The sequence below is a fragment of the Mugil cephalus genome, chromosome 12 (genome assembly GCF_022458985.1).
Source record: "Mugil cephalus isolate CIBA_MC_2020 chromosome 12, CIBA_Mcephalus_1.1, whole genome shotgun sequence".
NCBI lineage: Eukaryota > Metazoa > Chordata > Actinopteri > Mugiliformes > Mugilidae > Mugil > Mugil cephalus.
This window is the reverse complement of record NC_061781.1, coordinates 11,610,792-11,633,707: the sequence shown is the minus strand read 5'-3', so window position 1 is coordinate 11,633,707 and position 22,916 is coordinate 11,610,792. Positions and strand designations below refer to the sequence as shown.

Here is a 22,916-nt window from a genome sequence, read left to right as displayed (position 1 = left end):
TTGAGGCCAGCAATGCTTGTTGCTCACTGCGCTGACTCGTATTTCAACGCAGGCTGTCCAGTTGGGGAATTGCCTCCTCTGCCTTCAGCGGGTGACATCTTCAGTAGATATTAGATATGTTCATAACACGGGCACACAGTTGACTTTAGTAATTTCCAGGAAATGTTCATGATGTTTATGTGATTCATAATTGTAAGCTGATGAGCCCTCATTATAAAGCCAATTTGTCTCAGAGTTTGAGCTCTTCTTCTACAGCATATAATTCCACTCTGTTGTTCTTTGAACTGATGATTCATGAATGCTATTTGAACAGATGCTTCTTATCTGTCAGGGTACAAGTGCTTTGAATTTCACAGCACTAGTTGGATTGAAGCACACAATACGATAGATGGTTGTATTGAAATATATATAAAAAAACTAAGAATGTAGAAGTCTTTATACATAGCAACAGGCTGTATATGCTAACACTGTACTGTGGATCAGCTGAAATACTAAATATTCTCTCTCAGTCAGTGTTGTAGTGTGAAAATGGAGACCGAGTTCGACAGCAACACAAACAACGATCATAATAAGCAGCTATGGTATGCGATTCTCTGTTTGAATTCGCAAGGTTTGAATTTATTTGCAAGTAGGATTTTGCAGCTATCAATTTGATTCTGGGGCTACAGTGTATGAAGGTTTCATCTTTACTGCTGATTGTTCTGTGAGTCTCCCACAGGTTTAAATCTGGCTTCCTTCTCCTTCCTCTGTTATTGTATAGACCCAATTAGAGCCAACTGATTGATCACCACATCAATCGGTATTTCTTCAACCTGAGTGAAACCCTGCTCATCAGATATTCCATCTGAACTGTTTACATGGATGCCAAATAAAACGACCTGATATGATGTACAGGATGTTCACAGGCCCCAACACAACAAGTTAGAATATGATCAGTTTTTTTTTTTTTTACTTTGGCAAAGTGATTCTGTTTGTTGTAGACTGTGGAATCTGATAGAAACAGAAACAGCTGATGTTTCATTGAATCCACACAGTAAAAAAAAAACATCTGCGTTTGTGCCATCAAGTTTTCCCACCTCGATTTTTTTTCTCTCTCTCGCATAAAATAATAAATGCAACAGATTATCAGATAAATGGGTGACACCAGCCCACTCAGCCCGAGTTTTCTTTCTGACTGAGCTATTATTCCGATTATTATTGGAATACTAGACACTAACCATACGTAGCCAGTGACGCTAACCTGCACCTGCTGTGTGTCATGGAATGACCTGTGCCATGTTTTACATACAAGGACCAGGCATAACATGATGACCTTAGCAATATGGTGGAGGTCTGCCTTGTGCTTCCAAAACAGTCCTGACTCATAGACTGGATGAATTCCTTCACTTCCTTCACTTCACTATTCTCTTGTCAGTGGTTTTAATGTTGTTGCTTATTGGCACATGGCTGTAGGGATGTGCTGATTCCACTGTTTCTCAGACCAAGTACTAAGATTTGGGATCTCGCCAGTTCAGATTATTGAAATGAGTACTTAAACAAACCATTAGGGTTTTCATGTATCAACCCATTATTCACAATTGAGAAAGTGATTGTGTCCACAGATCGTGTCATTGCTCAAACTTGCAGTCTCTGTGACCCTCTACTTGATGAAGTTGACACAGCTCAGTAACGGATGGACTGTAGCCTAGTGCAATACACACGATATCCCAAATACCAGTTTCAGCCACATTTGTATTCACTGAGAAATGATGACGTTATGAGGGTGCCCTTTTCGAGTTCAGCCCTTCAGATGATAAGAAAGAGTACCATGTGTCATATTTTTATCAGCTGGTGATATAGAGTGGTGATTTATTCCTCTTCATTTAAGCGTGGCTCCTCATCCCTAACCCACCAAATCGTGTCTACACACCGTGCACGGTCCAGCCAACGTGTACACAGATGTGCACAAGCCTTCTTCCTGTGGTGACAGAAATTAATACTGAAGCCTGGGAGCATGAGAGGGAACAGGTCCTGAAGATTTACTCTCCCTGTAGCTGCAATAATTCTTAGCCTCTCTTGGCATCCTCTGGTGCTATGGTGATGAAGGCGCGATGAGAGGAAGCCTCTTTTTCATCTCTCTCCCGTCTGCAGAGTATTGCCTCCAGCTTTTTTCAGCTGCCAAGCCGGGGCTGTGGGTTCCTCTGCTGAACTTGACTGCTGACTGCTGATTTATTCAGAGACGGATCGGTCGCGCTTTTGAATTGTGTTGACTTGGAGTATATTACAACATGCATGATGCGGTATTTATGAGGGCGAGTCAGCCATAGACTGACTGCACATTGTTTGGCGTGGCAGTTGGTTCGTAGATGCCACCGTGCACTTTGGACCAACAATTTTAAGATTTAATTCACAAAATAATCATGGGCTGTCTGAAGCACATTTAACAACTGTCTCCCACTGGGATTTATATTTAAATCAGGGTTTATGTTTGCCTTCATTTGACTCAAACTATGTGTTGACCTCAACAAAGAACAAAAGTGCTTGTTTATATCCAGATTGAACAATGCATAAAACACGAGGTGGGACCAATTCAAATCTCTGGTCCTCCAAACAGAGGCACTGGTGGGTCAACACAGCTTCCATTGTTGTCGTCCTCATTGAAAAGGGAGGTTACTTGGGATGCACTGCTGGTGTCTGACAGCTGTCTGCTCCCTGGCACCTATCGGCATGTGCTCTCCCAACGGTGCCTAGAGGTACTGAGGATGTGCTATCCACATCTGTCTATCAGAGAAAACAGCATGGTTCATCAACAGATGGGACAAGCACCATGACACTGAGGCAGCTGAGCGACTTGTTAAAGTGATGGACATTTATATAGGTGTGACAGAGGTCATTTGTGATACTTTGTTGTATGTTGTAATAACAAAAGTTGGTTTTCTTTCACTTTTTTGTAATTGTGGTGATTTGATGATTTTTCCAAGTGAAGCCACATGTTGATAAAATTAATGGACTTAAGGGATATCAGTGATGCAATGAACTATAAAAATGTGTTAAATACTGCACCAATTCATGCTCCTGAATGTGAAATTCTGTGATAACGATAAGTTGGACCATGTCCTCCTGATGCTCCGAGTCAAGAGGTGCCAGCTAACTTCCACAAGCGGGGTATAGCCTGTCACGCCTGTAACATCTGTAGCAGCTTGTCTTGCCTGTCTGCCTTTGTTAGTGTGGTAGGGTATACTGTTGTTGACTTGTTGACGCCTTCTTCATATCATTTAAATGCTGGGGAAGAGGTTTGCTGTTGGTGCATTTGATCTTTTGGTGGTTGTTTGGAGGTGGGCATGTGCTGATACGGGAGACAGCGGAGCCGTTCGTTCTTCAACTGTCCAGGCACTTAGACAGTGCTAGTGTTTCAGCGGCTCAGCCATCAGTCTCACTCAAGACAGACTGCACGTCAGAGCTGATAAGATGAATTGTATTGATATTGAAAACAAACAAGTAAGCATTTCATGGACAACGTGGTTCAGCTCTTTTAAATGACCAGGGAATTCAACATGAATCCAATCCATCAAACGATGCATTACTGTAGCACATTAAAAATGGTCATGGTCGTAGCAGGGCAAAAAGCTTTTCTGATTATCCACCGATCCACCATTGATGTTTGTATGAATAATGACTCTCTCAAAGGCAAAAGAGGGAGTAGTTTGTGACTCATAAAGCAAGAGTTTTTCTTAATGTTTAAGCAGTTTAATAAAATGAAAACCTTAAAGGAGAAACGCTTTTAAGTACAGCAACCCTTGTAACCAGCTGACCGTAGGACTGTTGGCCACCCTAAACTAAAATGTGCCTCAATCTGCACATGAAATATAGAGACATGTCCCCTGCACTTGTAATACAATTTCTTCAGGTCAAATGGTCAAATCACACTGTCAGGACCTTTGGACAAAGGGAGAGCTGCCGCAGTTTCATCCCAGAACCAAAAATAAAGTTAACCAGATGACTGTCGGACCTCGGTGAGAATCATGACGCAGTCTGCACCATGAATGGGAATTAACCCCGAATTAACCTGCAAAAGTGAGTTACAAGCGAGCAACTTTTAATGCGGCCATCTGTTGTGTTTTAGCCAATGCTCAAGGCTCCACTCGGAAAAGCAAATGAACTGCAGAACTTTCGAAAGTGTCGGCCAAGTGTGGGTTTAGCCAAAGTTCAGCCACCTGACAGACTGGCGTGAGGAGATGGTCCTGCGGTCTGTTTGCCACTGGGCAAACCTGAGTTTGTGGTTCCCAAGCAGAGTTGATGTATAAATGACAACTAGCCTGGTTTTCTGTTGATCAAAAAGTAACATTATCTATACCTGTAATGAACTTCCGTAATCGTTAACCTTGTTAATTTAAAGGGGTAAAAATATAGTAGTTTTTGTAGTTTTAAATAATAGACTTATAATAAAATAGTAATAATCTGAAAAGCTTAACTATTTTGTATTTCTTTTAGGGCTGTCAAAATTAAAGCGTTAACAGGGATTAATCCATCATCATGATTAATCTGATTAATCGATTGATTTTAATGCAATTAACCCATGACTCTGAACATTGAAACACATTGCTATTGTGCCATAAAGTATTTCATGAAGTAGATAATGTAGTAGTTACTGTCACGCATGCACAAATGAACAGTTGATAAAAACACTAAACAGCACGTTTGCCCTCTCCATGGGACATTTGAGTTAAAACAAAAAAAAAAAAGACGGGACAGTTGAGTGACATAAAATATTATGCACTCTCTGCAGGAAGGAAGGATTTTTCTTTTTGAAGCACTTCCAGCTTATAAAATACCACATTAGCATGAAGCATACATAAGTCTGGGATTCTGATAGCATTTCAGCTAACGTGTCACCCATCTTGCGACAAACCAAGACAAAGACAAGCTGGTAATGATGGCCTGCAAATATCTGACCACTCCTGCAGCCACTGTTCCGTGTGATAGACAGTTCTGAATTGCAGTCAACATTGTAGATAAGAAGCAGTCGACTCTCCTCTCGGACAATGTCAACAAGTTAGTTTGTCTTAGTAGCTGCTGAAAGAGAAGTAACAGGACCACACTAATGTGGATAAGTTTCTTTACTATCCAACGTCTGCTCTCAGTCGCAGTGTGAAGTCTTAATTTTTTTCTGGTGCACGTTATTGTGAGTCATTTTTTTAGCCCACCGCGGAGGTAAAAGACGTTTTCACTCCTTTTTGATTAACTTAAAATACATTAAATTGCCGGTCAGTGCTGCGAAGCCTCGCTGGGTGCTAACCTTGCTCTGGGGAGGTTTGGCTTATACATCTTATTTCTATTAGGCCCTGCGAAACCCAGGCAGTGTTCTAAAGGGGAGATTTGTGTGGCTTTCAGCAAGCCATCATCCTGAGAAGCCCAGTAATCCATGTTGTTTATCTAAAGAGTACTTTTGGCACAACCTTCCAGGGGGGTTGCAAAGCTAATGGAGGTGCTGCAGCATTATTCTGTAGGCAGATATGTTTTGCTCTTTTCCCCTAGCTGTGTAAATTACCCAATTATGTTAATAATGTAAGTTTGGAAGCACAGACTGTTATTCCAACATGAGACGGAAAGAGACGGCCACTGTTTCTGAGGCTGCCGCGTACATTATCCCTCAAAAGTAAAAGCCTTCTTTTGGTTACATATCCTGTGCGTGAATGCACAATTCTTCTGAAAGTTTTTACAGTTTGCATGTGTGCAATTTAATTTCCTCTGTGAGGTGATAGTTCTAGTATTTGCCATCTCGTCCTTGGATGCCTGCCTCACAGATGTGCATTTATCCATGTTCTAGCCAAAAGTGAAAACAACAAAGCAGTACACACAAGAAAGACAATAATAATACCCTCAGACTAATTTCTGTACATTTCCTGGCTTTTAGAGGCAAGTAAGAAACCCTCCTCAGCTCTTCATTAGCTTGTTTTATCAGGGAGTTGTTGCTCAGAGATACTAAGTGGACATTACTTTTGAGTGCAATCACTGCAATATTTAGAGGTTTGTTGAGGCCCTGGAGTGCTTACGCTCTGCCAAGAAAATAAGCCAGGGGACACAGTGGCATTTTACGTGCGAAGGTCAGCTTGTTAACCAAAGTAATTGGATTTTGCAACCCTCTATGTGTGATGGGAGCCTTTAGCCTGCTTTTGCAGCACAATTCTTCCCCAACTCTAATTTTGGTATTGATTCGTCTTCATTTTGGATTCAAAGTGAAGACAACGGCAGCTATCTCTGAAACTCTGTGTCATAAAGAACTCCGACATGTTGATTAATTAGCATCTATTATGGATTTATGTAAAGAGTGAATTAACATTATTCAGTCAGACACTGCAGTAGCATCCAGCATTATCTGTGGTCACTGTACTTGGCTAGAACATTTCTCTGCAGTAAAATATTTAAATAATAAATTGGTTGCAGATTAAGTATTATAATATGAAAGATTAACAAATGAACCATCTGTAGTATATCTCGACAGTCAGGCGTTTTTTTCACATTTTCAAAGTTGTCTAAAAGGTACATGTAATCTCTTGCAGGCACAGAAGAAAGTAAAGGAATGGAAAGGAAGTATCAATAATTCAAAATGCTGAAACGTAAAAAGTTACAGCCACAGCGTGCAACAGAAAAGGAGGAAGTAAATGTTGCCCTTGGCTATTTTGAGCAACTTTGGAAAGCTATTCATTAAACAACAGCTGCTAAGAGGGACAGCTCTGTCTTTAGGTTAAGCGTCTAGTCTCCTCTTGGTTCAAAAACTACAAATCCTCGCTCACTGTGGTTTGTGTGTCTTATTATGCATGTGCAAACCTCAGTGACCTTGGGAGCAAAGCTTATTTCCATAAAATGTGTTTGCTTTGTTGGGTATAATGTTTCTAAAATTTGTGAAGGTCATCAGTCAAGACTATGAAAGCGGCTGGCGGCTGCTGAACAGGTCAAATTCAGTCTGAGCACGGGCCTCCGCTAGAGCTGCGTAATTGTCTAATTATTTTCATTTATATTACACTGACCGGGCATAACATTATGACCACTGACAGGTGAAGTGAATAACAGCCATCCCCAGCGAGATGCAGACATAGACACACACAAAAACAAAAGTTTAGGAACCACTCAAAAAAACATGACAAACACAAGGTGTTGACCTGGCCTCCACATTCGTATCTGTGGGAGGCACTGGAACAAGCCTGACCCACAGAGGCCCCACCCCCTCAACCCACAGGACCCAAAGACCCCCAAGTGTCCTTATAATGATAGGTCTCCTTCGCAAAACAAATGCCATGAAGTTTCACAGGATCACTCAGATTAATAAGTGCATGCGTCTTTAAAAAGTATACCCGTATACGGTAAAGATTGTTGAATAAGTCAGAGGCATGGTGTCTTGATTTCTAAAGTGTGTATAAATAATGTAAGTGCCGACAGCTGCTTTCCTTTTGCACTATTTTGGTGTTTCATATTTACTTCACGGTGCTGAGTCATGCAATAACATCAATAAGATTAATATAATCAAAGCCTAACTTTACCTCCATACCCAGGCTGTAAACCTCCATGCCCCAAGGCTCTTCTTCTTCTTCTTCTCTCCATACAAATCCCAGTTAAACCCCGGGTTACAACACAGACAGTCTGCACCAGACAGAAGCAAAAAGACAGGCTTAGATGGAACACCACATTGGGATACCATAGTTGTAATTGAATGACACACACAACATATGTCGACTTATTACTAAAGAGCAGCTCTGATTCTTTCCTGTGATGACTGGATGTTGCCATCTTGAAACTCTGCCTAATTCTTTTGCCTATTCATAACAGTTTTTCTTCATTATTTCTGTGTTTCTGTTGTTGGTCATTTTAACAAGCGAGCCCATGTTGGTTGACCAGATTATAAAGTCAGAATCAAGTTGCCTTTGCCACTAGTCCCTCTGCTTGTCATCATTTTCAAAATCCTCTACCTGTAAGTTAGCAACACGCACCCCAACAATGGCAAGTTTTGACAACTATTAGGATCCTGGAGTGGGTGCTGCCATTGTACGGGCTGACTCTGAAGTCATAAAAAATAAGAGAAACAAATGTCGGGGCTAACTAAATGCAGAGTTACGAGAACAAAGTCAAAGGAAAATCCTTAAAAAAAAAAAAAAAAAACCTGCAGCCAGATGAATGAAAGCGATGCCAAATTCACTGCATACAGGAAAAAAAAAGGGACTTCAATGTAATGTAGCGTGGTGCCAGGGAAGAGGAAGCCACCAGGCTAATCAGGTGAGGGAGGCTATGTAGCACTATGTAGATGGTGGCCAGCTCCACACACAGGTCATCCAACACACTAAAAACTAACACACTCACAAGACGGCAAGTGCTGTCGGAGAGCCTGGGGCTATAAATATCTATAAAAAAATATGTTTACAACATTAGCTGATTCCCACTGATTATGGAAAAGGGTTATTTTTTGCCGTATGTATTATCGAGCACCATTTTTTGAAAGCACCTAATGAATGCCTGGAGTCTTTCTACGTGGACTCTGATGCCACATGTTTTGCTCCAGTATCACTGACTCGATCCTGAACCCTGAACGTGCTGATCCGCTGCTGCACATGACATGATCTCCTGTGATATCAGTTTAACCAATTACTACAAGACCCCCACACACCCAGGCAGTCAGCTGTGGGTTTTAATCGAGAGAGTGAGCTACTCGGTGCAAAAGCAAAAGGCTTCCCTGTGTGGCACTGATTGCACCAGAGCAAATTATGTCACGATCATGGTCGGCATACTGTAGGTCTTTTACTTTTTTTTCGCACAGGGACGCTCTCTCTGCATCCTGGCCTTGGCCCTGGCCCTGCCCAACAGGAGTGTGATTGGTTACAGAAATAGAAACACTCTGAAGTGTTTTTTTTTTCTTCTTTTTTTTTTATAATGTAGCAGCATGATAATGAGTGCAGCCAGATAATTTTCCAGATAGTGCTCTCTTCTCCGTGCCTGTTGCAAAATAACAAATTTTCCCTTCCAATTCAATAATTCTGTGTGAATAGTAAAACAAAAAAGATCAGGGTGCAGGTCTCCAAAGACTGGTGTGTAGTATTCTCCAACGCTGACATGACATGCAACCCAGTGCCAGTCAGTTTTGTCAATCTTAGTTATTGTAATACATTTTTAGACATCACGGTGTGTTTGGAAGCACAATTCAAATTTGCAACACCTTCCTTTGCTCATTTCCTGCCTTTGAGTATCTGATGTCCTGATGGGCATTAGCTATCAAACGTGTAATCAGGTAAGCTGTTCGGGTACTGCACCATTTTCACACCCCTGCAGGGCACGCTCTCATAGCTGCTGGTGAGGAAGTAAAGTCTCCCGTTTTTTATGTCTCTCCATATGTCTTTTGCTCTATCTCTATCTAGATAGACAAGAGTGAAAGCTCTGTGATTACTAAATGAACAGATGCTTCGGCTAAGTGTCTAAAAACACTTCCTGCATTGCAGAGAATAGGGCCAAACAGCTGCTGCCCAGGGTCCTGACTGCAAGAGATAAGGAGGCACTTTGCCAAAACCACTCGGGTTGCTGCAAACGATTGTGGACAGTACGCGGTGTTCTACAGGTTTTAGAGGAAAACCAGTTTTAGGCCAATCCGCACCCCTTACTGCAGAGAAATGTGTTCAACTTTTTGTTGTAATGACTTTTAGATAACGGTGTCAAAGCAGCAGATGGCAGCAGAAGGTGCGTGGGTGTGTAAGGAGGCACACACCCGCACATGCACATAGATTATACCGTTTATAGTACAATAGCCTACTGTACTGTTCCTGAAGTGTCATACGCCAAATTACATGGGTGGCATTTTCTGTGCTCCCGTGGAATTTCATGGTGTAACCCATCGTCTGAACTGAATGACAAACCGGTTCGATGTGACACAAAGTGCTGTCTGATCTGTGTCTGTTGGCAGGATAACAATCATCTGCCTTGAAAATATGAATCGCTGTTGAAACATAATGCTGTGTCAGCACTGAGAAAACAACTTGTCAGGTTTGAGTTATGGCTCACTTTATTGCTTTTCACTTCTAATGTACCAGTCTTGGTGGAATCTAGCAGTCGATCTCTAAACCTGGTGAAGAAAGCACGGTGGGCATTTTCCAACAGGTGATATAGTGCCACCAAATTCAAAAGAGTCAGCGTTAAGTTTGTCCATTCTGGGCTACTGTAGAAACGTACCTGAAAAAACATTCCCACTCCCTATATACAGACATGAAGGGTTCATTCTTAGCCACAAAAAACACTATTTTTATAGTTACAGATAATTATACAACAAGGGGAAACTAATTACCAATTATATGACTTATTGCTGCTAATAGATCCCCATACCTCTTAGATGCTGTTCCATTAGTCTGAGCACATGTTAGTTTTCCATGAATGTGCAGAAGAGAAGGTTAGCGTGATATAACTCTGATAGTAAAATGTGGTTTCATTTTCATTGAGACTTTTGTGTTTACATTGTTGTCTAATCCATATCCTTGTCTAATCCTTTAAAAAAAAACTCAGTAAATAAAGTTTCAATATGTTCTTATTTGTTTATAATGTATAACAATGCATTCTTGCTTTTTCATATTCATTTGCATAATTATTTATTTTTCTCATTTTTTTTGTAAATCATAACACATCAAATATATTATTGGATACCATATATACATATATATAGAATATTGCACGAGTATCTATTTATATTTACCACATATACACTCACCAGCCACTTTATTACGTACGCCTTGCTAATAAAAGGTTGGACCCCCTTTTGCCTTCAGAACTCCTTTAATTCTTCGTGGCATACTTTCAACCAGTGCACGTCTGGCACCAACAACCATACCACAATCAAAGTCACTTAAATCCCCTTTCTTAACCGTTCTGATGCTCGGTTTGAACTTCAGTAAGTTGTCTTGATCACCTCAACCTGCCTGAATGCATTGAACTACAGCCATGTGATTGGCTGATTAGCTAGTCAACAAGCAATTGAGCAGGTGTACCTAATAAAGTGGCAAGTAAGTGCATATCTCCATACAGATTTCAACAAACTAACCCTAACAAACTCAATAGGCGATCTGATTAGAAATCTCCTAGATATTGCTTATTACATACAAATTCATACAACCACCGCAGCCTTTCACATGGCGATACATTCCTTTGCTTGTACATATAGGGTACATATTTCACAATGTGTAAGTAGTTTTATTGTTTATTGTAGCACTGACAGCAACCACATTCGTTTGGAAAAAGAGAAGGAAAAAAAAGAACTGAACAAAGTGCCCTTTACCCAACTTAAAAGACGTCTAAAAGGCTGTTTAAGGAAGACATCAAATACTTTGTTGCAGTATGCTCTGAGAGAGTTACTCAATGCTGGAGCCAGTGCCATGGGAAAGATTAACGCTTGCTGTAAGGGATGAGACAGCTTTGAAGCAAAGGTTCCCTCAAATCAAAGAGAATCGAATATGCTGTTGTATTGTACAGTGCGTGTCTGTAATTATGACTTAGTCTTCCCTTCACCCACTTTACGAAAGGCCGATAAGATGTTGCATCACCATGTTTTGAATGTCTGGTTGAGTTCCCCATAAAACAGTCAACTGCAGCTGAACGATTGCCCCACAGCGTTCAACACGCCACGCAGACTCAATAAAATTGACGTACATTCAGAGCACACAATCCGCGTACCGTATTTTATTTAATTTAATGTTATTTTGATCTAGCTCCTTTAAGCCCCCTGCTGTTTCAACGCAAACTGAATACCGTTGCTTAATTACCGTCTGCATTCCTGTAGAGATAGTCTGCTTTAAATGCAGAGACACGACATGCCTACCTCTCTAATGCTGGGTTTTATGCGCGATGGAGGAGGAGAGTAATAGTAGCCTGCATGGCATTTCATCTGTCACATTTTGCTGGTGTCACACTGTGCCGTTTACAAGAGTGGGTGCTGAGTTAAATGCTCAGGAAATCTCAGCGCAGGCGAAGTGCTGGAGCTCATAATCCCAACAATAATGACGAACTCCAACTAAGGCAGACAACAGATGTGGCCATGTTGCTCCTTAATAATCGCTGAGACAAACATGGCTGAGCGTTTAGAGTGGGGAACGGCTTCACACTGAGTGTTTCCAGTTCATGAGCACTATTGGGAAAGTAACTGGAATCAATTATTCATTGAAAATGAATCCTCCACACACGCATGTTGCATACTGAATTTAATATGTGGAGAGCAGTGGACAGCGTGGCTTGGCATGCAGGCGTCTCGAATTGGATCCATGCCACGTAAAATGACTACACCTGAATGATTATAACGCCGACTACGTAACTACTCATTTACAGAAAATAATATGGGGACTGATGAAGTAAACAAAAACAATAGTCACACCAAATAAGCAGTGAAAATTCATTCCCTGCAGCAAACATATTCAGATAGTTCACTTCAAGATTCTCCAGAAGGTCAGTTAAATGGTGTCTGGGTTTGCATGTTAGCGATGTACGAGTCCTGTGTCCTGAGTCCAATGAATTGTTCAATACTGAAGAGTCACCTTGAGTCACTGACTCATCCCTGCTACTCCTAGCTAGCTAACTGCAAAGAGGAGACCAGACAACATGTCGCTATTGTGCAATTGCTATTCTGACTGCATTGGTATAAATATATCAAGTTAATCGCTATAATAGCCCTGAGGGAGACACAACAGCTCTGGTTTCTCCACTTCATATGCGAGTTAGAGAGAAAAGAATGTTGAAACTGTTGATCTTTTACTCTTTATTTCACAGTGAAATGGATCATTTTCTCAGTGGGGACTGGGACTGGGTGGAACTTGGGTGCTCATATGAATTTCCACACATGCTGGGTGACTGACTCTGTGACTCAGATGACTCAAAAACCCAATTCTCTTTGGTGAGTCACTCATATAAACTCAAATCAGTAAAAAGAACCGAGATTCCCTATTCCCTATTTTGAAGGGTGGCTGGGCTCGGCCGTAGAGACAGGGTCAGGAACTCGGACATCTGGAGGTGGCTTGGTCCGGTCATCTGGTTCGGATGCCTTCTGGGCGCCTCCCTTTGGAAGTTAACTGGGTGCAGTTTGCCAGCAGGAGACCCCTGGAGTAGACCCAGAACTCGCTAGAGAGGGATTATATGTCCCGTCTGGCCTGGGTACGCCTCAGGAACCTCTAGGAAGAGCTGGGATGTGCTGCTTGGGAGAGGGACGTCTGTAGCCACCTGGTGTCCATGCACTTTTTTTGCCTTAGATGTTTGTTAAATTAATGAAATTTAGCAAAAGCAAAGGGACTTGTGTCGGCTTAGCTTCCTCTATGTGTGCTTTTAATCATGAATTACAATGCCGCAAAAAACGCTCATAGATTCTCCGGAAAACATGCTGCTTTGCGCTGTTGGCACACTTTTTTAAAATTTTGGGCTGCACACAGACTTAAGCACATAACAAAAGCAGACTGACGTGGAAAGCATGACATGACAGGATTCAAGTTCAGTACAGGTGCGTTTGGTGAACTATACCCTTTATGTAGTTCGTTAATAAACGCAATCTTGGAGTCAGTCCAAGACTTCCAAAAAACATGAAAATAGGTCAAAAGAAGGTACACAACATGCACATGAAACTAAAGGAAAAAAGTTTAACTCAAATTAGTTCCCTTGATACAAGGAGGTTTCTAAAACAAGTTTTGTGAAAGCTCCGAGCATTTTCCTGTCTCGACTTGAACATTCTGATGAGTGCCTTTTCTGGAGCTCTGCCTACAGTGTGAATCATTAGCGCTACACAGTGTCAAACTGTAATTTCTGGTCTTTTATTAGAAGCTATTGAGGCCTTAACCGTTTCCTCGACCCTTTTGCCGACTGAATGTGGAGAAGCCGCACTGATATCAAAACCATTCATCGAACTCCAAGTAAGGCGACGTTCTCGCCGCCGTGATCGTGTGCAAGATCAGCGGTTAATGTTTGTCATCTATTAAATTAAAACTGTCAAAACTATCATGGGCGTTTCAATGAGAACATATTTTTTTTGGATTGCGCCTTACCTTGGCAATGACTCCTCTGAAGTGCCTATGAGGAATACTCTCAAAATTACACAAAAAGCTTTGCTTTGGAGCGCCTGACGCTCAATAAAAAATAGCCACACCATACTGTTTAGTGAGCTCAATGAAATCCACAAAGAGGATTGCTCTTCATTTTCTCATCATATATTTGAACATGTCCTAAACCAAATATACGTGTAAAAAATAGAATAATAAAATTCCCCATTTTTCATTGTCATTTGAGGGTAGCTTCCATCCTGGAGGTACAGCAAGGGTAACCAGAGATAAGAGGTCTGACTTCCTCATCTAAAGAAAAATGTAAAGTAGGACAGGCGTTCATTAATTATGGAGTAAACAGATTAAGGAAGAAGACTCAAATGTGATTTAAATGTTGCTGTGAAATCTGAATTAGTTTATATCTGTGCTCTCTCAGGAAGGCACTTCACACAACACTTTAAACGCCATTCAAAATTCTCCCTGAGCTCAGCTCCACTTCGCTACTGGCTTATCAACAAAAACATGGAACTGTATGCATATGTTTTAAGCTGAATCCCCAGGACTGTTTTTTTTTTCTCTCTCTCTCTCTCTTTTTTGCAGGATGTTGAATCTTCAAAAACTACAGCTGCTACTTCAAAAAATATATATTGGGCCTATTGTTGACTGCGTATTGATCATATTTAATGTTAAAGCTGTGCCACACAAACCTATGGGACGGGGACACGCAAGATACACAGCACGTGTTTGTAGTATTTGTAGCTGCCAGTATGTTAGGAACACTAGTGAAGGTAAAGTTTGTTGTGCTTTTAAAGTGGATTTAATTAAACACAAAAGTGAGGCTGAACAAATAAAAGAAACGTGTCGACACAACACAATACAATTCAAGTACTACAGTTCACAGCCTTTGAATTGAAAACATTTTTTTAGATTTTTATCCACATAATCAGGTATTTCTGGTTTACCTGTTTACCTGTTAAATACAAACCACAACACTACCAGAACCATTATGTTCTCTAAAATGACCGGATTCAAAGCTTGTGGAAGGCTTTTAGTATTTTGGAGGGAAAAAAAGAAAAATGCTAAGGTTAAAAGCATACAAATGCAAATCTCCCTTTTCTTTCTGTTTGTCTTTATTCATCTTTCATCCAATTTGTTTGGCAGGTTTTCAATGTTTAAATGTTTGACCTTCTGTTCTACTCAGAAGTCGTATTATGAGTTGTTCTATTACATTATTTGCACAGTGTCTGTAAATAAATGAATAAAGAATTCCTTTATGTGCATAGTTACACATAATACATATATAACCAGTGAGCCTTACTGGTACCCAACAATGTGTTGTGAATTGACCAGCTAGCATCGAGTTTTTAGACTGCTCTGCTACATGCTAGCTTAGCATAAGATTTAGGAGCGCATCGGAGAAGTGCAGTTCCTGGTTTCCTGATTCCTGATTTACTAAGTTTAGCAAGTTAATGTGAATACTTTTCTACTTTTACTTTTAAGTTTCATGTAAATGTCACCATTTTCAAGTACCCTGCCCAACACTGATTGTAAAAAATACAAAAAAAAAAACTACCCTCCATCGTTCCACCCTCAGATACTCAAGCAAAATGTGGACGGCTCAACTTGTACACCCTTGAACTGCATCCAAGCGAGAAGCCGTTAGCGAAATGGAAATCTTTCCCACATCCGTTACATTGTATCATTTCCTTTTTCTCTACAGAGCTCCATCTGTGTCTGTGAAAGGCCCCTATTCTGTTCAATTGGACCCAATGTGCTCATGTTCCTTGGTCACATCTGCCAAGCAAGTCTTGTCAGCTGCCACTCGGACCTTTCCAATTGCTTTCCAATTTGAGGCCAGAAGGGTAGACGGAAGGAAACACGGATGGATCGACGGTCTGGTCGGACGTGATAATGAAACATGTTACGGGCGTTATAGTAGCATGAGAACGATCAGTACCACGCCTTTTAAAGTCAGAGGTTTTACCGCCCTGTGATCATGATATGAGAGGCGCGCATTTCACAAAGATTTAATCTGCGCTCCAACATTATCGCTCTCCCCTGCATCATGTTGAAGACGGGCTTGCAAAGACTAGTGGCTACATTGCGTTTGTCCTAACCATAAATCTGTAAATCCAGGGATGAACCTTTGATACATTTAAGGGGGTTAGTGTATGCATCCAAGACTTAGACCCAGATTTATGGAGGCCAAAGCACTCAGTCCCTGAGAGACACATTTACTTTCACAGAGCCTTTGTCATCAATCACAATGCAACACCAAGGACGTCCTGTTTTCTCTGACATCTGCTGTCTGACAGTTTCAAATTGACTGACACAGCAGACCAGTTTATTACTTTCTCTTCATTTGCAGGTTGCACGTTGAAGACACAGAATACTGATTTGTGTGTTCCTTGGCCCATCTTCTTAACAAGATGATTGTGTCAGGAAAAATGTTTCATTAATTATTTTACATTTGAGGGGGGAAGAAAAAAAAAATCCTTCCGAGAGTTGCATTTGTAACGTTGCTCTTCATTAGAGTGCAACGCTGCCGACTTATTTGCATGAAAAGACGGGCAGACAAGTCCAAGTTAAGAATTTTAAGGATGACTTTCCATCGTTCGGAAAAGCTGAGCTCATTTGTTTTGATGCTATACTATCTGCAGTATTTCTGCTATCGGGGAAGTGCATTAAACGAATGCATCCATCTTCTCGCGGCTGGTGGGCATTATTTATTGGCCTGATTTGCATCTGTATCTCTTATAGTGTCACAAGTCCTTGCTCACTGTACTGTTGTTAATCCCATTTCCTTTTATACTAGTCACATCACATCGCATTATCGCAGTACTTCTTGTAAGACTCCAACTTTTGACGTATTTATCATGAACGCAAGGTTTTTGCCGCAACACAACGTGTCCAAAGTTGTCACCTTATTCACTTGGAAACGCAATTTCAATACATCAACTACAGCTCTCACACACACATAATAACAACCTGAGCAAGACTGGGGGAAAGTTAGCACTTGGGTTTGTTTTTTATTCAGGTCACAGGCCGTCTGCCTTTCATTTTACAAGCTACAGAGGCTTGGAAGAACTTCTCCCTCAGGAGTTTCACGGGTGGCTCATAAATGGAATACTGGGTTTCAGTTTAAACAAAAGAAGCCAAATTAAGTGAATGATTGCTTATGCAAATAGACATGAAAGTCTAAGTCAGCAAACATTATGGTAAGTCATTTATGAATGAGTCTTGAGTGCTGCAGAGGTATTTTGTTCTTGCTGTTGTGGGATTCACTCATGAGAAAGAAAGGGGGGAAAAAAAAAACAAGTTCTAGTTCTTATTTGTTCTGTGGTTCTAGATGGATGATTTAGTGCCTTGGCAGAGGAGACGTGGCTTTTCTAAGAACTGCTTGTGAGTTTTGTGCAACTGTGTATTTAAGCCTGTGTGCGTGTCTGAGTGTGTGTGTGTGTGTGTGTGTGTTTTGTGTGCGATTTCTGTGAAAACCGCTTGGCTCTATCATGCTTCCGATTGGCATTACATTAAAAGACTTGCGGGGATGCGCAGGGGTTCATCAATAACCACCGGCCTCATGAAAATTGAATTCATTCAGGGTTTGAGAACAGACAGCATGTTCCCCTTTGGTATCATGCTGATGTAAGACATCTTTTAAAATCATTCTCTCACACTGTCGCTACTAAAAAATAAATAAAAGAGGGAGAAAAAAAAAGGACAAACAGACACTATTAGAGCACTGCTGTTTCAACGCGCATGTGTGTGTAAAAGGGAATAAGAGGGACCCCAGACATCCCCATCTAGAAATAGCAATAATCCTTCCTCATTAAGTTAATCATGAGGCGTCGTTGTGCATAACTTAATGCACGTTTGGCATGAATTTTAAAAAGGTAAATGCGGTGAGATACAAACTTTCTTACAATTTATGGTTAAAATTTTAATAGCTGTTCAAAGGTGGTAAAAAAAATAAGCATTCACTCTGTCATGATCAGGTTAATTCAAAATTCAGTGTTGAAAGGTGAAATCCACCGTGCATCTACGTCCTGCTGCCTCATAATTAAACCTGTTAGGATTCTCTCTGCTAATGCAACAGTGGAAGCTAGAAAGCTGTTAAATTCATGGAAGATCATCACTTCTACGCCCATTTCCTGCCAAATCGTTCAGGGAGGGCAATGCTGCCAGCGTTGGACAGTGTCGCTAGGGTGGCTTACCATTCAATTAACGACAAGCTCACAAGAAATCGTCAAACTGCAGTGAACAATTAATTTTTGCAGTTTAACACCGGTGGCAATACCTCCAGTAACCACTACATGGATGGAATTGTTATCGTTCAGCAGCTTTGGATGTGAAGACAACTACTTTGGTCAACAGAATAAATAAATTGACTCCTAATAATTATCTTAATTCAGAGCGTCACATTTCAGTTTAGCTGCAGCAGATCCTGAATGAGGAGCGGTGGCAAATAGGTTACAGTTCACCCTTTGCACCTATTGTATAATGAGTACTTAGGTTTAATTACCCTAAATAGTAGTGGTGGGCGATAGTGGGAATTTGGTATTGAACCGATACCAAGTAAATACAGGGAAGCGTCATGATCATTGAATAAGTTTGTAATTTTCCCTTTAGTTAGGCAAATGTTTAGGCAAGTAATCATGCTTTTTTTTAACTACTTACAATGTAAAACAATTTAACAGTGTACAATTTAAATAATTCCTTTTCCTATACACAATTGTTTTTTTTAAAAAAAAGTAATTAGTGCAAAAAGGACCAGTGTAACAAAAATATAACAATGTAAACAACACAACAACAATGGAAAATAAAGTCAGTAATAGCAGTCAGTTGACCAAAATAGTGAACAAAAGCAAAAAAAAATTGCTCCAGGAGGGAAATGTTGACTCATTCATTTTCCACCAAAGAAGTGGATCTGCATCCCATGCAATCGTCTTCTCTTGCAAGTACCGATGCATTTCAAATTGGGATGCTGAGATTTGAGTGTCAAACATTGTCCATTTCCCAACTTTTATCGATCCGATACCGATACAGCCCTACTGGAAAGCAGCATTCAGACATCCCAGATCCATTGTCCATGTCCTTCTGGTGTACACTACGACATAGTTTATGATTTGATCAAATGGGTTGTGTCTAAATTCAAATGGTGCTTTATATTTAAAGAAATGTGAGGATAAAAGAAGGCAAATGCTATTTAAAACTTGTGCAACCATTTCAAGTGGATGTTAATTAGATTAACCAGACTAGAGCTTAGTAGAGCCTTTAAATACAAAGTCAGGCTGAAAATGTTAAATTATATGAATTAGCTTTGTTGCTATCTTTTTGCTTTCCAATGATCGCAGCGTGAGTTTTATTTTTTCCATTTTATAGCAATAAGTTTTGACATGTTTTAAATTTAGCATAATGTTCACCCTCATTAATATGAACAATGAGGGTGAACTGTGCTGTGTTGGCCCAGTTATCATGCACTGCCTGTTCAAGGAAATGCTCTATAGATGCTAGAGGGTGGGGAGATGATGTGACACTTTACATGATGCATTTATTGCTCATTAATCCTTTCAAAAGGCTGAGCTGTGAACGTATACACAGATGCTGGCTGTGAGCATAGCTGCAGCTGCTCTGCTTGACTATAATGGATGAAGCTCTGGATGTGGCAAGTAACACAAAATGTATTGCATGGTGACCCAACAAAAAAAATCATATTTTATCATCATCAGTGACAACAGGTTTACTTCTTGTAATTTGGTTACCTTATATTTTTTTGTTTCACATGAGTTCCATCATCTAATCACCTGTGTGTGTGTGTGTGTGTGTATATGTATATATATATGTATATATATATATATATGTGTGTATATATATATATCCATATCCATATATATATGTGTATATATATATCCATATCCATATATATATGTGTGTATATATATATATATAATATATAATATATATATATATATATATATATAATATATATATATATATATATATATATATATATATATATATATATATATATATATATCCATACACACTGATCAGCCAGAACATTAAAACTACTGATAGGCGAAGTAAATAACATTAACATATAGCATCCATCTTGTGACAGTTAGGTGTTCTGCTGGGAAACCTTTGGACCTGGCATTCATTGGATGTTACTTGAAATGGACCACCCATCAAGACCAGACCATGGCACCTCCACCCTACAGCAATGACACTCCTTGATGGCAGCAGCAGCAGCAGCAATGGCCTCCAAATCCACTATCCCAAACTGATCAAGTATCTGTGGGATCTACTGGAACAAGCTCGATCCACAACCCATTGGACCCAAAGCCCCCCCCACTAAAAAAAACCCTGTTGTCAGACACTTCAGGACACCATCAGAAGGCCCGTCACAACTGTTTTGGAGACACAAGGGAGTCCTACACGAAGGTGGGCATAATGTTACGCCTGATTGATGTACTGTTTTTCATTGTTCAGATACCCATTTCTCTTTGTAGCTTGTCATTAAACCTTCCAATATAAACATTGTATTATTTTCTCCTTTTGTTGAAACCTTGCCTTACCTGACTTGATCTTTGCCCCAACACTGGTAAATGTGCCAGCTGGTTATTTTTATAAGTTCCTGTGACCTGGTTCACACAATATCACCTGTTGTGAACACCATAATCTTTTCAGAGACAGAATAGAATATAAATTAAATAGAGTGGCCACAGTAATGACAGGCTGCAGAAATTGACAAAAGAATTCCATCAGGGGAAGTATCCCAAGACCAAGCCTTTATCATTGCAAAGTCAACTTTTTACTAGATTAGAACATGGAACATACCATTCTTCAGTTCAGTGAAGAAGCTACTCGGATGTGTGGCGCGACGTCTACAAGAAATTCTTCGAGCCCAGTTGCCTTTATTCAATGCCTTTTGGATTACCATGACCTGGATGACTAAGCACCTTCACAGACATACTTGAACATTGTTGTACTTGAACTTGGAACCAGTGGGGCAAGCTGAAATAATTAGTAACAATAGAATGTATTAGTTTAATTTTGCTTCGCTTTGTCTTTCCGACACTAATTGTTGAGTGCAATGTTTATTGTTTTCTAAGCTCATACTTTTGTATAGCTGCCTGCTATCTGTAAGGCAAAGCAGGACGTAATTTTTGCCGTGCGTTGCCATCAGCATCTTGAGCAGAGTTTAATGTCTGCAGGCCTGGCTGCATGGATTCCTCTTAAGTGTCAGAAAATGCCTGAGGCAACTTGTGAAAAGTGCACAGGCCACATTTATTCCAGGTATGACAGCAATAAATAAAACATCAATGAAATATGATGATGAATGCAGGCTTTATTGAGAGTCAAAGAAATTCGGTATTAAGGAAAACAAAGACTGGATGGACCAAAGAAATAGTGGAAGCATGAATTTTCCATGCAATAGAACGGGGAGAAGAACGACATTTGCCTTCTTCAGCTTTCACAAAACCATTATGGTAAGTGATGATTACGGTCACTAACAATTGAATTATTTTCCTTCTGTGCTTTTAGAGTGCTACGGGACCTAGACGCAACCTTCGTACCCGCCTATGCCCGTGTGAGTCATTTATACCTATCTATATCTCCAAACCTCGTTTGAGTTGAGTTAACCTCAACAGTTCCTTTTTAATCCACTTCAAAAACTGCAGAGAAGGAGAAGCAGCGGGAAATACTAAAATGGAAACACACTACTACCAAGCGGGCCAATCACACCTCCTGTGCTCTGCATCACCATGGTTCCTTTTCTGGGGAGGTGTACACCAGCTACAACGCTAGGCTCTGCAAAGACGTCAACTCAACGCTGAAGCCTAAACTGCAGGTCAGTCCAGACTGAATACAGACTGGAGTGTTGAATACATTTGGGCAATCTCTTCACACCTGCATGTGTTGTTACTCTTGACTGCCGTCACCCACTTATCTCTGTCATTTTTGAAGTCATCTTTACTGTTTCTCTACTCTCGCAACACGTTACATTCGTGTGTATTTAACACCTTGACTGACATGTTTTTGCTATTACTGCACTTCTGTGTACAACACTGCAACCTCTCTTCTCCACACTATGCCTATCTGTTCGAGGTGGTCTCCAGAGGCCTGGTGTTTGTGATGCTGCTGCTTGTGACTGTTGACAGTTCAGACTACATGTACTGTACACCAGGCACTAAATGTCTTTTCAAATTGTCAGTTGTCTTTTCCGACTCACCTACAGCTGCAGTATCAAAATGACTACAGAATTGTTACTATGTGTGCATATCTTGTGGAGAAAGGTGGATTTTAGGAAGATTGAGTGTTTCTTTACATAGTTTGCCTGAATCTACTACTCAGCACTATATTGATATGCGTGTCCATAGTGGATTTGGCTGATCGCTAGGATGAAAGCTGCACATTCCATATTCTTTCTCATATGAGAAAGTGACACGCGAATCCTCTGATCTTCCCAGTTTATATTCAGACCATGACGCCTCACCCCAGACCACAAGGGAAATTAATAAATGATTAAAGTCTAGTGGAGTCAAGGGAAAGAATGGTAAAGAGGGATAATGGTGTATTGCTCGATGATGGTATCTCACAGCACTCACGGATATGTCTCTATCTACTCGTGTGTGCTTAGAGGCATCATTGCCTGGAAGTTGTTTTGTTGACAGGTGTCCCGAGCAATAAAAAGGATACTGAACCTGATTACACGAATAAAAAAAATAATAAAAAAAACTCCCATGAGTCTCATTTAAACCTTAAAACTGCAGTACAATTTGAACACGGCACGCACCCAGCGACCACACTACCGACATATTATTATATATTATTATGTTATAGGCTATGCATGCAAATAAAGTGGACAGCATAGTATTGCTAAAAGGTAGTGGCGAAGAC

At 40.4% G+C, this 22,916-nt stretch overlaps 1 long non-coding RNA gene across 1 annotated transcript in view; it reads left to right on the top strand.

Annotated features, from left to right (window-relative positions):
• The window catches only part of LOC125017827, a 70,859-nt gene extending 49,051 nt beyond the window's left edge, over positions 1–21,808 (top strand). The window contains exons 2-3 of the long non-coding RNA XR_007113889.1: positions 21,561–21,606; positions 21,698–21,808. This is a non-coding gene — a long non-coding RNA (uncharacterized LOC125017827). The remainder of the gene's footprint in view (positions 1–21,560; positions 21,607–21,697) is intronic.
• The last annotated feature ends 1,108 nt before the right edge of the window (positions 21,809–22,916 follow it).